The sequence below is a fragment of the Zingiber officinale genome, chromosome 11A, assembly GCF_018446385.1.
Source record: "Zingiber officinale cultivar Zhangliang chromosome 11A, Zo_v1.1, whole genome shotgun sequence".
NCBI lineage: Eukaryota > Viridiplantae > Streptophyta > Magnoliopsida > Zingiberales > Zingiberaceae > Zingiber > Zingiber officinale.
The window spans coordinates 57310068-57323506 of record NC_056006.1 but is presented as its reverse complement, the minus strand read 5'-3'; the positions used below and the strand labels follow the sequence as shown (position 1 = coordinate 57323506).

The window sequence follows — 13439 nt, the reverse complement described above, 5'->3', positions numbered from 1 at the left end:
CCTAATCCGTATTAAAGAAGACCTCCATCTTCATCATCCAATACGTGATGCCCCATAAGCCTCTTCCTTCAAACTTTGGAGGTGTTATCAAGTCGACCATCTTCTTGCTTCCTCGATGATTAATCTAAAGGAGAGCGTCCTCGCTCTGATACCACTTATAGGGGATCTAGTGTTGCCGGCTAGAAGGGGAGTTGAATAGTCGGTGCCCCTAAATTGATAGCTTCATACAATGGTTAGCTTGCGTAGTGAAAATACAAAGAAATATAAACAAGAAAGTTAAAGACAAGAAAAATGCCAATACGTCTATTTACGTGGTTCAAAGATAACTTGCTCTTACTCCATGATTGTCCGTAAGGTGGACGATCCCAATCCGTCGATGGATGACTCCTCAACAAACTCTGGCTAGCTCACGTAGCTCATTCTGGGTGGAGAAACCTCTGCTGGTTGCTACTCAGAATACCGTCCTAGTTCCCTTGTACAAAAATTTGTACAAGCATAGAACTATCCTAGCTACCCATGTGCTCTACTGAAGTTAAATTTGGATTACAAACGATACTTAACATTATTAATCCAAATTGTCCTTTAGAAGTTAAACTTGGATTGGAAACGATACTTAACATTTTTACTCCAAGTTTAACCGATGTGATCTTCCTAAGTTAAATCATATTACAGAAGTTATCAAATATCTATTTCAAAGATCGGCTTCTAGGTTAAACATGGCGAGGCACTAGGCCTTCTTGAGTATGGGATCATCCACCACTTTCTAGACAAAGCCTCACAAAGAAATCAGATATTTAACTTCTTACAGTAAATTAGGTTTAACTGTAGAGACCTCAATAGAAGCATATTATCGAAACATGAAATCGAAAAATAAAATCGATAACAAAAACGATAACTTAAAACCAATAATCTCTTGTGTTTATTTTTTCAAGATCTATACAAAAGATGAACTAGTTATAATGCAGAAACTAATAACTAGTTATACCTTATAGACCTCTTAATCTTCTGTTGTATTCCTCTCCTTCTCTTGGACGTCGTGTGGGCGACAATCTTCCAAGTTGAAATCCACTCAAGCTTCTTTCAAGGCTTCCAAGATCCGGCCACCAACTAACCTCCAAGTAGGGCTGTGCAAAAAAATCGACAAACCGAAAATCGGACCGGAACCGGTAGCTTACCGGTTCCGAGTTACCGGTTAACCGGTTAATCGGTTTTAATCGGTTCCGGTTAACCGGTTTTTACCGGTTTACCGGTTGATTCCCGGTTTTGGATTTTTTTTACCGGTTTAACCGGTAAACAGGTAAAACTAGGCACCAACCGGTTGACTTGGTTTTAATACGAGCCATGGAATACAAATTACATGGTAAATGAATCTAGTCTATAAAATGAAATCTGAGTATCTGACCAAATGGTGCTTCAAAATTCTTTCATATACCTTTCAATGGACTCGAGCCCAACCTGCAGAACTCTTCACAATCTTCTGGATAAATTTTGTTAAAGCACATACCTCTCTAAAAGTATAAATAAACTTGGTTCCATCTTGAAAGTTTTTATATAAATAAATTTTTGGACATGTCTACGTCTCCAATCTGTCCAACCGCCGCCGCCACCTGATCTGCAAAAAGTTAGCGGGAGCGAGATCTCCTGCCATGGCAGAGCAACCGGTTGCCGACGAACGGCTTGTCGTTCCGGCCGTCGTCTCCGTCCTCTCAACCGTCCTCCTGTGGCTGGTGGAGCGCAACGACGCTGCCTCCGACGGCCAATGAGCTCCGTCGGCCTTCCAGGGTGTGCGGAAGCCGTCCATCTCGGTGCGCCACTACCTGGTGCGCATCTTCCGCTACGCATGCTGCAGCCCCTCCTGCTATGTCATCGCGTACATATACCTCGACAGCTTCGCCGACAGCCGCCAAGCCATTACCCTCGACTCCTTCAACGTCCACCGCCTCCTCATCATCAGCGTCCTCACCACCGTCAAATTCATGGACGACATGTATGTATCTAAATGCCATCCTCCTCAAGAAACAGAGCAATTAGCTCTTGGAATTAACAATTGCATTACTCAATTATGATCCAAGCTTAGTGGTTCCTAATTCCTTTATTTACAATATGCTGATTTAGTGTGCTTCAACTTGCTATCCCATTAATTGCGCTCTCTCTCTCTCTCTCTCTCCCCCTCTCTTTACACCTGCCAACTAACAATGAAGTGGATACATGTTTTTTTTCCAAATGATGATCAATCAATTTGAAAAAATAAATTGTGTGTCAACAGAATGAGACTTGAGAGATACTTGCAGCCATTCGGCAGAATGTCCTTCTCATACATTGAAAATTGGCAATTTGTTGGAATTGGTAGCTTTCTTTAGGTTCTATCTTTAAAGAACCAAGTAGAATACGTGTAGCAATATCTATTAAGTAGGTAAGAGAATGTAACAGTATGAATTGGATATCAATCTACAACATTTAGTCGAGAACATGAGAAAATTTCTATATTAAGCCTTTTAATTAATGGTCTTTTTGTTTGTTTTGTTATTTCATCAAAGGTCTGGAACTCTTAACTTTAGTTTTACCGGTTCTCGGTTGAAACCGGTTAACCGACCGGAACCGGTTCGACCGGAACCGGTAGAACCGGTAAGATACCGGTCGGTTAACCGGTTTTAAATAAATCATGGTAAACCGGAATTAACCGGAACCGATAAACCGGTAAACCGGTTAACCGACCGGTTGAACAGGCCTACCTCCAAGGGGTGCTAGACAAGAGAGCTTCCTTCTCTTCTTCTTCTCCTTTAAGCAACCAACCACCAAGAGATTACCACAATTGATGTCGCTGGCCTCCAAGGAAGAAAACAAAAGGAGAAAAGAAAAGGACAAGGGCCGACCACCAAGGATTGGAAGAGAGGAATAGAAGATGTGTTATCTCATGAGGCACCCCTCCATCTCCTTTATAATCCTTGGTCTTGACAAAAAGGAAAGTTTTAAACATAATTAAAACTTCCTTATATTCCTTGCCAATGACTAAAAAGGAAAGTTTTAAAACAAAAAATTAAAACTTCCTTTAATGCTTGTCATGGCTGACCATATACTTGTGCTCCAAACAAGGAAACACAAAATTAAAACTTCCTTATTTATTTCCGATAAGAAATTTTAATAAAAAAAAATTTCTCTTTTAAATCCCTTATTGGTTATAAAAGGAAAATTTTAGAAATTAAAATCTCCCTTTTAAAACATGTGGATGGTTACAAAAATGAAAGTTTTATAAAAAATTAAAATCTTCCTTTTAAGTACAAATAAGGAAAGATATCAAATATCTCTCTTAATCCTTTGTAGAAAGCTATAAAAGGAAAGATTTTAAAATTTAAAAACTCTCTTTTAAAACCATGTCTTCCACAAAAGGAAAGATTTTAAAAATTAAAATATCCTTTTATTTTAATGTGGTCGGCCACCTAGCTTGGGCTCCAAGCTTGGCCGGCCACAACTTGGCTCTATCCTTTGGCTTGGCCGACCCTAGCTTGGGCTCCAAGCTTGGCTTGGCCGGCCACTATAAGATGGGTAAGAAACTTGACTTTAAGTGGATATAAGGCTTTATAAATAAGAGGCTACAACAGGGACAGAGAGGAGGAATTGGTTTTGGTCTCTCAATGAGCTTGAGCTTCCCGTGTTCGCCCGAACATCCAACTCAAGTTCATCAATAATATCTCATTTCACTAAAGAGTTATTATTGTTGGTTGGTCCTAGGAGGATCGTACCGGTTCCACTGTACAAAAATTTTGTACAAGTGTCGAACCTTTTCCTAAACAACCTATTGTGTTCTTTAGAAGTTAAATTAGGAATTGCAAACGGAACTTAACATTATTGATTCCAAATTTAACTTATCTGTTCTTAATGGTTTACACTTGGATTGCAAGCGGAACTTAACACTATTGATCCAAATCAACCTATGTTATAAATTCAATTAAATATTAATTTTCAAAATTGGTTTCCAGGACTGCAGGGTGAGGCACATGACCTTCTTGGGTATGGGAGCATCCACCACCGCCTAGACAAAACCTTTTAAGGAAAGCTAATATTTAATTTCCTTATATAACTCTAGGTTTAACCAAAAAGAACAATCGAATCACAAATTAGAAAAATTAAGAAAAACACAAACTCGAATTACAATTTGAAAAACTAGAATCTAATGTCTCTTGTTTTTGGAATTCATACAAAAGAAAAACTAGTATGATGCGGAAAATAATTCTAGTTATACCTTCCTTTGTATGCAACGACCTCTTGATCTTCTACCGTATTCCTCTTCTTATCTCGGACGTTGTGTGGGCAATGATCTACCGAGATGAGAACCACCCAAAGCCTTCTTCTCCTTTCAAGGTTCGACCACCACAAGTACTCCAAGAATAGATGAGGTTCGACCACCACTACTAAGCTCCAAAAGGATGCTTCCTTTCTCTCCTTCTTCTCCAAGCTAGAACCCGACCACCTTCAAGCTCCAAGAGATGATGAGGTTCGGCCAATGAAGAAGAAAGAAAAGGAAGAGGGAAAAACAATAGGGCCGGCGACCACCAAGGAGGAAAAGAGAGGAAGACATAGAATAGAGTCGTCCTACTTGAAGGCACCTCTACCCTCTCTTTTATAATCCTTGGTCTTGGCAATTAAGGAAATTTAAATAAAAAACTTCCTTAATTCCTTTGCCATAAAAAAGGAAATTTATTTAATTTAAAAAATAATTTCCTTTTCATTATTGACATGGCCGACCACCTATAAGCTCCAAACAAGGAAAGTTTAATTCACACAAGAATTAAAACTTCCTAATTTGTTTTCAAAAATTTATAAAAAATTTCTCTAATATTTTTTCCCTTCATGGTGGGTTATAAAAGGAAATTTTATAAATTAAAATCTTTCTTTTAAACATGTGGATGATTTCCAAAAAGGAAAGTTTTCTCTAAAATTAAAATCTCCTTTTAATCTACAAATAAGGAAAGATATCAAATCTTTTCTTAATCTTTTGTAGAAACTTATAAAAGGAAATATTTAATTTTAAAACTCTCTTTTAAAATCATGAACATGGTTACAAAAAAGGAAAATTTTATCAAAATTAAAATCTTTCTATCAATCTACAAATAAAGAAAGATATCAAATCTTTTTTTAATCCTTTGTAGAAAACTATAAAAGGAAAGATTTGAATTTTAAACTCTATTTTAAAACCATTAATATGGTTACAAAAAAGAAAAATTTTATCAAAATTAAAATCTTCCTATCAATCTACAAATAAAGAAAGATATCAAATATTTTCTTAATACTTTGTAGAAAGCTATAAAAGGAAAAATTTAAATTTTAAACTTTCTTTTAAAACCATGCAATTCACATAAGAAAAAATTTTAAAAAATAAAATCCTTTTAATTAATTATGGCCGGCCACACCAAGCTTGGACTCAAGCTAGGGCCGGCCACCTCATACCTTGGTTTGGCCGACCCTAGCTTGGGCTCCAAGCTAGGCTTGGCCGACCACCTTAAGGTGGGTAAGAAGGTGAGTATGGGTGGGTATAAATCTCTATATACATGAGGCTACGATAGGGACCGAGAGGAGAAATTGGTTTTGGTCTCTCGATGAAATTAAGCATCCCGTGTTTTACATAATAACCTTATCGTCATGTCAGACTAAGTCCACTTGTAGGGTTTAACATGACAATCCTTATGAGCTACTCTTGGGGACATTTTCAACCTAGATTACTAGGACACAGTTTCCTTCTATAATCAACAACACACACTATAAGTAATATCATTTCTCAACTTATCGGGCTTATTGATTTATCGAGCTAAATCTCACCCATTGATAAGTCAAAGAAATAAATACTAAATATATGTACTTGTTATTATATTAGGATTAAGAGCACACACTTCCATAATAACTAAGGTCTTGTTCTTTTATTAAATCAGTATAAAAAGAACTTACCTTAAATGGTCCTACTCAATACACTTGGAGTGTACTTAGTGTAATTTATTAGTCAAGATAAAATAATACCTAATTACACTACAACTATTCCAATGGTTTGTTCCTTTCTATCTTAGTCGTGAGCTACTGTTTATAATTTACAAAGAACCGATAACACGATCTTCTGTGTGTGACACCACACACCATGTTATCTACAATATAAATTAATTGAACAACTACACTTAGCATAAATGTAGACATTTTTGACCAATGTGTTTCTTTATTTCAAAATAAATGTTTACAAAATCTAGGCTTTTAGTATACACTCTAACAATCTCCCACTTATACTAAAAGACTAAGCTGCCATATCTGCTGCCATACATCTGATTCCCATCCCCTCCACATGCCGATCAAAAGCTTTCGCCGGAAAGGTCTTAGTGAAAGGATCTCTTAGGTTATCATCTGATGCAATCTAGGCGGAAACAACTTCTCCTCATTATACGATGTCTCATATTGGGTGGTACTTGTGCTCTATTGTGTTTACTTGCTTTATGGACTTATGGTTTTTCGAGTTTGCTACTGCACCACTATTATTACAATAAATTGTAATAATTTTTGGACAAACCAAAAATCATGTCTGAGTCCATCATGAAGTTTCTGAGCCATTCAGCTTCTATGGTGGAATCTGAAAAGCACCTATGCTTAACACTCTTCCATTGTTATGACTTCACTTCCTAAAGTAAACACAAAAACCCCGAGGTCAACTTACTATTGTCCTTATCTGATTGGAAGTCAAAATCCATGTAACCTTCAGGGAGCAAATTATCTGCTTGATAAACCAGCATATAATCTCTAGTCCTTTTCAAGTACTTTAATATATGCTTAATAGCAGTCCAATATCCCTGTCCCGGGTTACTTTTGATATCTGCTAACCATGCTCACGGCAAAACAGATATCCGGTCTCGTGCATAGCATATATTAGGCTTCCGTTAGCCGAAGCATAAGGAATTGTCTTCGTGTCCTCTATCTCCTTTGATGTCTTCGGAGACATCTCTTTAGATAAAGTTACTCCATGTCTAAAAGGTAGAAAACCTTTCTTGGAGTCTTGCATGCTAAAACGAGCTAGGATCGTATCGATATATGAAGCTTGGGATAATCATAATATTCTTTTCTTGTGATCCTTTATTACTTTGATCCCAAGAATATGTGCATTCTCCCAGGTCCTTCATATCGAATTATTTGGACAACTATACCCTTACTTCCGATAATACTTTGATATTGTTTCCAACTACCAAATATGTCATCTACGTATAGTACAAGAAATACCACCACGTTTCTATCACACTTCTTGAATACACAAGACTCATCTGGACACTGAATAAATCCATAGGTCTAGATTACTTCATTAAACTGGATGTTTCAAGACCTTAAAGATTTGCTTCAACCCATAAATAGATTGATTAAGCTTACATACTTGATGCTCTTTGACCTTCGCAATGAACCCCTCTGGTTGCTTCATATGGATGCTTTCTTCAAGACTCCCATTAAGGAAAGCTGTCTTGACATCCATTTGCCATATCTCATAATCCATATGAGCAGCAATAGATAAAAAAATCCGGATAGACTTAAGCATGACTACCGGTGAAAAAGTTTCCTTTTTCAACAAGCTTTGCTTTGAAAGTTTCTACCTTCCTGTCTATCCCTCTTTTCCTATTCTAGACCTATTTACACCCAATGGCTTTTACACCATTTGGTGGTTCTACAAGCTCCCAGACTTTATTAGAATACATATATTCTAATTATGTATTCATTGCTCTTTGCCAAGATGTTGCATCTTTATCTTGGAATATTTCGTCATATGTCCGGGAATTAGGTTCATGTTCACCAGGGTTCAAGTCCGAAGACTCTCCCAAAATATGAATATCTCATATTGCCTTCTAACCCTCCCACTACGATGAGACACTGTCTGTAGTTGTTTATCATTTGTAATACGTGTTGTAGTTTCTTGTGATATTTCATCTTGTACAGTTGGTACTAGATTAGACGTGCCCTTTATTTTCTTAAGAACAAATTTACTTATGGGTTTGTGGTTTATTACCTAGTCCTCTTCTAAAATCGGTCATTGGTGCTAACAATGACCCTATGATTTTAAGGACTATAAACCTCCTTTCGTTTCTCTAGAATAACGCACAAACAAGTGAACTCCTATTCCAACTTATCAGTGTCTCCCTTCAGCACATGTGCTGGACTACCCCAAATCTAAATATGCTTTAGACTATGCTTACGCTCATTCTACAATTCTATGGGAGTAGAGAGTTCTGACTTAGAAGGTACTATGTTCACTTCCATTTTCAATGTATATCCTTAAAACGAATTTGGTAATTCTGAATAACTCATCATTAATCTAACTATTTCCATAAGAGACCTATTCCTTTGTTCTACTACACCATTCTGTTGGGGTATACCAGGTGCAATCAGTTGGGATTGAATCCCGACTTCTGATAAGTGATTCCTAAACTATCCTAAGAGGTACTTGTCACTACGATCTCACCGTAGTGTCTTGATACTTTTACGTTGACGTTTCTCCACATCAGCCTTGTACTCTTTGAACTTATCAAAACACTTAGACTTGTGGCACATCAAGTAAATGTACCCATGTCTCGAATAGTCGTCTATAAAAGAGACGAAATATTCGAGACAACCTCTTGCCTGGATAGTTAAAGGTCCACACAAATCAGAATGAACCAATTCCAACATATCTTTGGCTCTATACCCCTTAGACTTAAAAGCTTCTTGGTTATTTTTCCTTCCAAGTAAGACTCACAGGTTGGAAGGATTTCCACTACCAATGAACCCAAGAGTTCATTGGTTATTATCCTTTGAATCCTACTCAAGTTACTATAACCTAGCTTTAGATGCCAAAGATAAGATTGGTTCATCTCCGAAGGTTACTTTCTCTTTTAAAAGTTAGAAGATGTGTTATTAATTTCCATTTGTTGCATCATGAAATTTGTTGGATTTATAAATTGCCAACCAACGTATCAGAACAGATATTTTTTCTCTTTTCCTTGATAACAACTTTGTTATCAAAAGAGACAGAATATCAAGTTTAGAAACTGAAATCTAGTTCTTTCTAAACTTGGTATGTAAAGATAATTTCTCAAAATCCATGTTTTATTACTCTCGGAAAATAAAGATTTCTCACTGCAACAACTACTACTTTTACAGTAGTGCTCATGTAGATGGTGATTTTCTTTTCATATAGTTGTCAGGTTTCCTGGAACCCCTGCAGACATGATCAGTGGTTCCCGTATATACACACCAGGTACCGGTAGATAACTCCACTAAACATGTAACAACTAATGAATAAAATACGCCTTTATTGTTTTTAGTTCTAAGAAGACAGTCCACCTTAATGTCCAAGTCTTATTTCCAATCATTATAATTGGGACCACTGAGTCTATCCTATAGTATAATAGCTAGGGGATTGACCAACATTTTAAATCATAAGAATCACAAAAATATTTGGTCAAGACCAATTCCTTAAAAATCCCCATGAATTTTGTATGCCACGTTAGTGTGGACATATACAAATTCAAAGAGGAGATTTTATCCATTAATTTTATTATCTCGTCAACCTTACTTTATGATAAATAAAATTAATAGTTGGTCTTGTCTTTGGTCAAATATTTGGTCAAAACTTTGAATTTAAAATAACATTGATTCCTTAAACAATATTATTTAAATTCACCAACACCTCAAACACCGGGAATTATGCATGCCACGTTAGTGTGGATGTATACAAATTCAACATTTGTAAGAGGAGGGTCTTACCCATTAATTTTATTATCTTGTCATCCTAACTTTATGAAAAATAAAATTAATAGTTGATTTTCCTTTGGTCACGCAAAACAATAGCAGTGACTCCGTTGGGGAGGATACTTTTGAATGCGTCTAAGTGTATACCATTACTTGATACTAAGTCCATTAAATAAGATTATGCCCCTTCAGTTGGAGAAGATCACACGCTCATAAATAATTTCCTATAATCATCCATAAAGGAAGTTTGATCTAGTGATCCACAACAAACCCATCCGTTGTGGAGAGAGGCACTCAGAGCCAACATGCAAGCTTGTTGCGTCACTTACAAACCAGTAATGGAGACCATGGAATTTGTTAAAAATCCCTCTCCCACTTAGTTATTTAAGGTGAGGATTTTTGACTACGCTAGTATGCATCACATGCACACACACACATCACAGTAAATAAAAGCAATAAATATGAAATTAATTTTCCAACTATTATGACTTCTTCCATTACTATCCTTCGTGTGGTGCCAACCCTAGGGATCATGCCGTCGGGTCCATCGAGCTTCCTTTTCCGCTACGCCTATGGTCCTCCAGTAGCACCACGTCTCGCAAGGATTTGATCCGTGACAAAAATAGAATTTTACATATATCGATCCTATATTCCGCAAAGGAATGTACATGTATTCTAGATCGAACAAAAAAGTAAAATTCTAAAACTAAGACAACTCCTGCTATATTTAATACATACAATCTTGCACACACAAAAATAATGCCCTTGACATATCTAAGGGTCCAATCACACACAATATCTATGTAACACCCACGAAATTATAAGATAAGTATATGAGTGTTATTTTCTTTAGAGCATAAAAATAAAAAGAATAAGAGAAAAGGAAAAATAGAAACCAAAATAGAATAAGAAGAGGTGAGGTCAAGGATTGAACCTTGAACCTCCCACAAGTAATAGAGTTAAATTAGTGGATGGAACCACTAGAGTAATGAATGATAAGTGAATAAAAGAGAATGGAAATGGTAGTTAAAGGAGAGAAGATGGTTAAGTAAAAGAGCAAGAGAAAACCAAGTTGCTTACCTTCTCTTCCTCTTGGTTAAGAGAAGAAGCAAGCAAAAGATAAATTACCTACTTCCCTCCCTCTCTCTATTTTCGTGGGAATAAAGGAATGAGGGAAAAGAGGAGTTGAGGGAATGAATGAAGACATGCTTCATTTACATAGGAATAAATAGGATTGGGAGAAGAAAAGCAAGGGATTTAATTCTTCTTCTTCCTCCTTCCTTCTCCTTCCTTCTCCTTCTTCATTCTCCACCAAAACCAAGAGCCCTCCCTCTCCTTATTCCAAAAGCTAAGCTAAGTTTCCTCTCCAAGAAAACTAATTTACGAGAAGAAGCCTTCAAGATCTACCCCTTCCAAGCAAGAGAAACAAAAGGAAGTGCAAGAAGAAGAAGCTCTCTCCTTCCTTTGCACCTAGGGTACCTTTTTCCTTAAGAAAAACCACAAGCGAAAGGATGTAAGTTTCCCCTCACCTGTGGTACAATAGCTTGTGTATTTTCTATGAGATTTGGTTGCCTAAAAACCTAGGATACCTTCATGGAATTTTCGGCCAAGACAAGAAGGACCTAGGAAATGTAAAGACCCAAATTTGACATGCTCAATATGTTTCTTGTAACATGTATCTTATGGTAGAGGATTTATCTAATGTTCATATGCTAGAATGTTTGGTTAGAACTTAGAGTCATGTCCCTAGATTCTCATCCAAGAATGAATAAAGGAAATAGGTAAGTTAAGACTCAAACCAAGCATGCCATGATCTTTCTTAAGATAAGATATGAAGTTGATATGATATGCTCATGTTTATATGTTGGGTTGAATTCATTCCATGCTCATAAGCATTCGGCCATGATGGGATTAGGGGCCTAGGAAATTGTTAAACCTAATCCAAGCATGCCATGATTTTTACCTAAGATAAGATAAGGAGTTAACATGATATGCTCATGCTTGTATGTTGATTTGAACTTTATTTCATGCTCATGAACATTCGGCCATGGTAGGTTTTAGGGTCTAGAAGAACTTTAAACCTAAACTAAGCATGCCATGATGTTCCTTAAGACAAGATATGTAGTTAACATGATATGCTCATGCTTGTATGTTGATTAGAATTTTATTCCATGCTCATGAACATTCGGCCATGGTAGGTTTTAGGGTCTAGAAGAACTTTAAACCTAAACTAAGCATTGTTGGTTGCTACTCGGAAAACCTAGAGGTTCCACTGTACAAAAATTTTGTACAAAGGTCTGAACCTTTTCCTAGCTACCATGTGTTCTTTTAAATTACATTTTGGATCACCTGCGGAACTTAACACGTTTGATCCAAAACTTAATCTATTCGTTCTTTTAGGTTTTGACTTGGGTCTCCTGCGGAACTTAACACGTTCGACCCAAATTACCTTAAGTTATTAATTCCATTAAATATTAATTTCCATAATTGGTTTCAAGTACTGACGTGGTGAGGCACATGGCCTTCTTGGATATGGGAGCAACCACCACCGACTAGACAAAACCTTTTATGGAAAGCTAATATTTAATTTCCTAAAATAACTTTAGGTTAACTGAAAAGAACAATCAAATCACAAGGAAAAGAAAAACAAAAGAACACTATGTTGGTGCAATATCCTTTAGGTCAAGGGTGACTGAGTTGACCAAGCTTGGGTCTTGGTCATAGTTTCGATGTTTGACAATACATGTAGACACATGGACAATGCAGGTGCAGTTGTTCATGTGGGGAGATTCTGATCAGGGATTGATCAGTGTGATTGAAGGAGAGTCAAGTAGGTCAAGAGTGACCGGATACCTGACTAGGAAGTCCTAACTGGTATGTTAGGCAGCAGAAATGAAAGTCCTGGTGAGTGAAGCCAGGCAGAAGGAAAGCCCTAGTGAGTGAAGCTAGGCAGATTGGAAATCCTGGTGAGTGAAGCCAGGTGAAAGTCCTAGTGAGTGAGTGAAGCTAGGCAGATTGGAAATCCTGGTGAGTGAAGCCAGGTCAAAGTCCTAGTGAGTGAAGCTAGGCAGAAGGAAATCCTGGTGAGTGAAGCCAGGTGAAAGTCCTGGTGAGTGAAGCCAGGCAAGGGAAAATCCAGATGGATCAAGGATGATCAGACATCTGGTGGAAGTCCAAGTAGGACAAGAGAGTGACCGGATACTTGGCACGACGAGTAAAGTCCAAGTGGGTCAAAGGGATTGACCAGACACTTGGTGTGAAGTCCTAGCAGGTCAAAGGAGTGACCAGATGCTAGGCATGATGTATCAACAGGTCAAGGTTGACCGGATGTTGGTTTGAGAGGCTTGGGATTTGGTTTTGGGCAAAAACCAAGTCGGATCGATCGATGGATCGATCCAGAGGGATCGATCGGTGGATCGATCCAGCCTTATCGAAGCAGAGCCTGGATTGATTCGTGGATCGATCCAGATGTCCAAATCGATCAGTGGATCGATTGTGACGTGGCTGCTTTGCGCGATAAGCGCTGGATCGATCCGTGGATCGATCCAGGCATTTTTCCAGAGAACAGAGGCGCTCTGGATCGATCCGTTGATCGATCCAAAGCCTCCCCGATCGATTGGGAATATTCGAATCGATCGGGATCCAACCGTTGCGTCGTATTTGAGCTGCAGGCGTGCGTTGGCTGCAGCATCTCTTCACCG

The 13439-nt window shown here is 37.7% G+C and overlaps 1 pseudogene; it reads left to right on the top strand.

Annotated features, from left to right (window-relative positions):
• Positions 1-1646: 1646 nt before the first annotated feature.
• Positions 1647-2066, top strand: LOC122031401 (annotated as a pseudogene).
• Positions 2067-13439: the final 11373 nt, after the last annotated feature.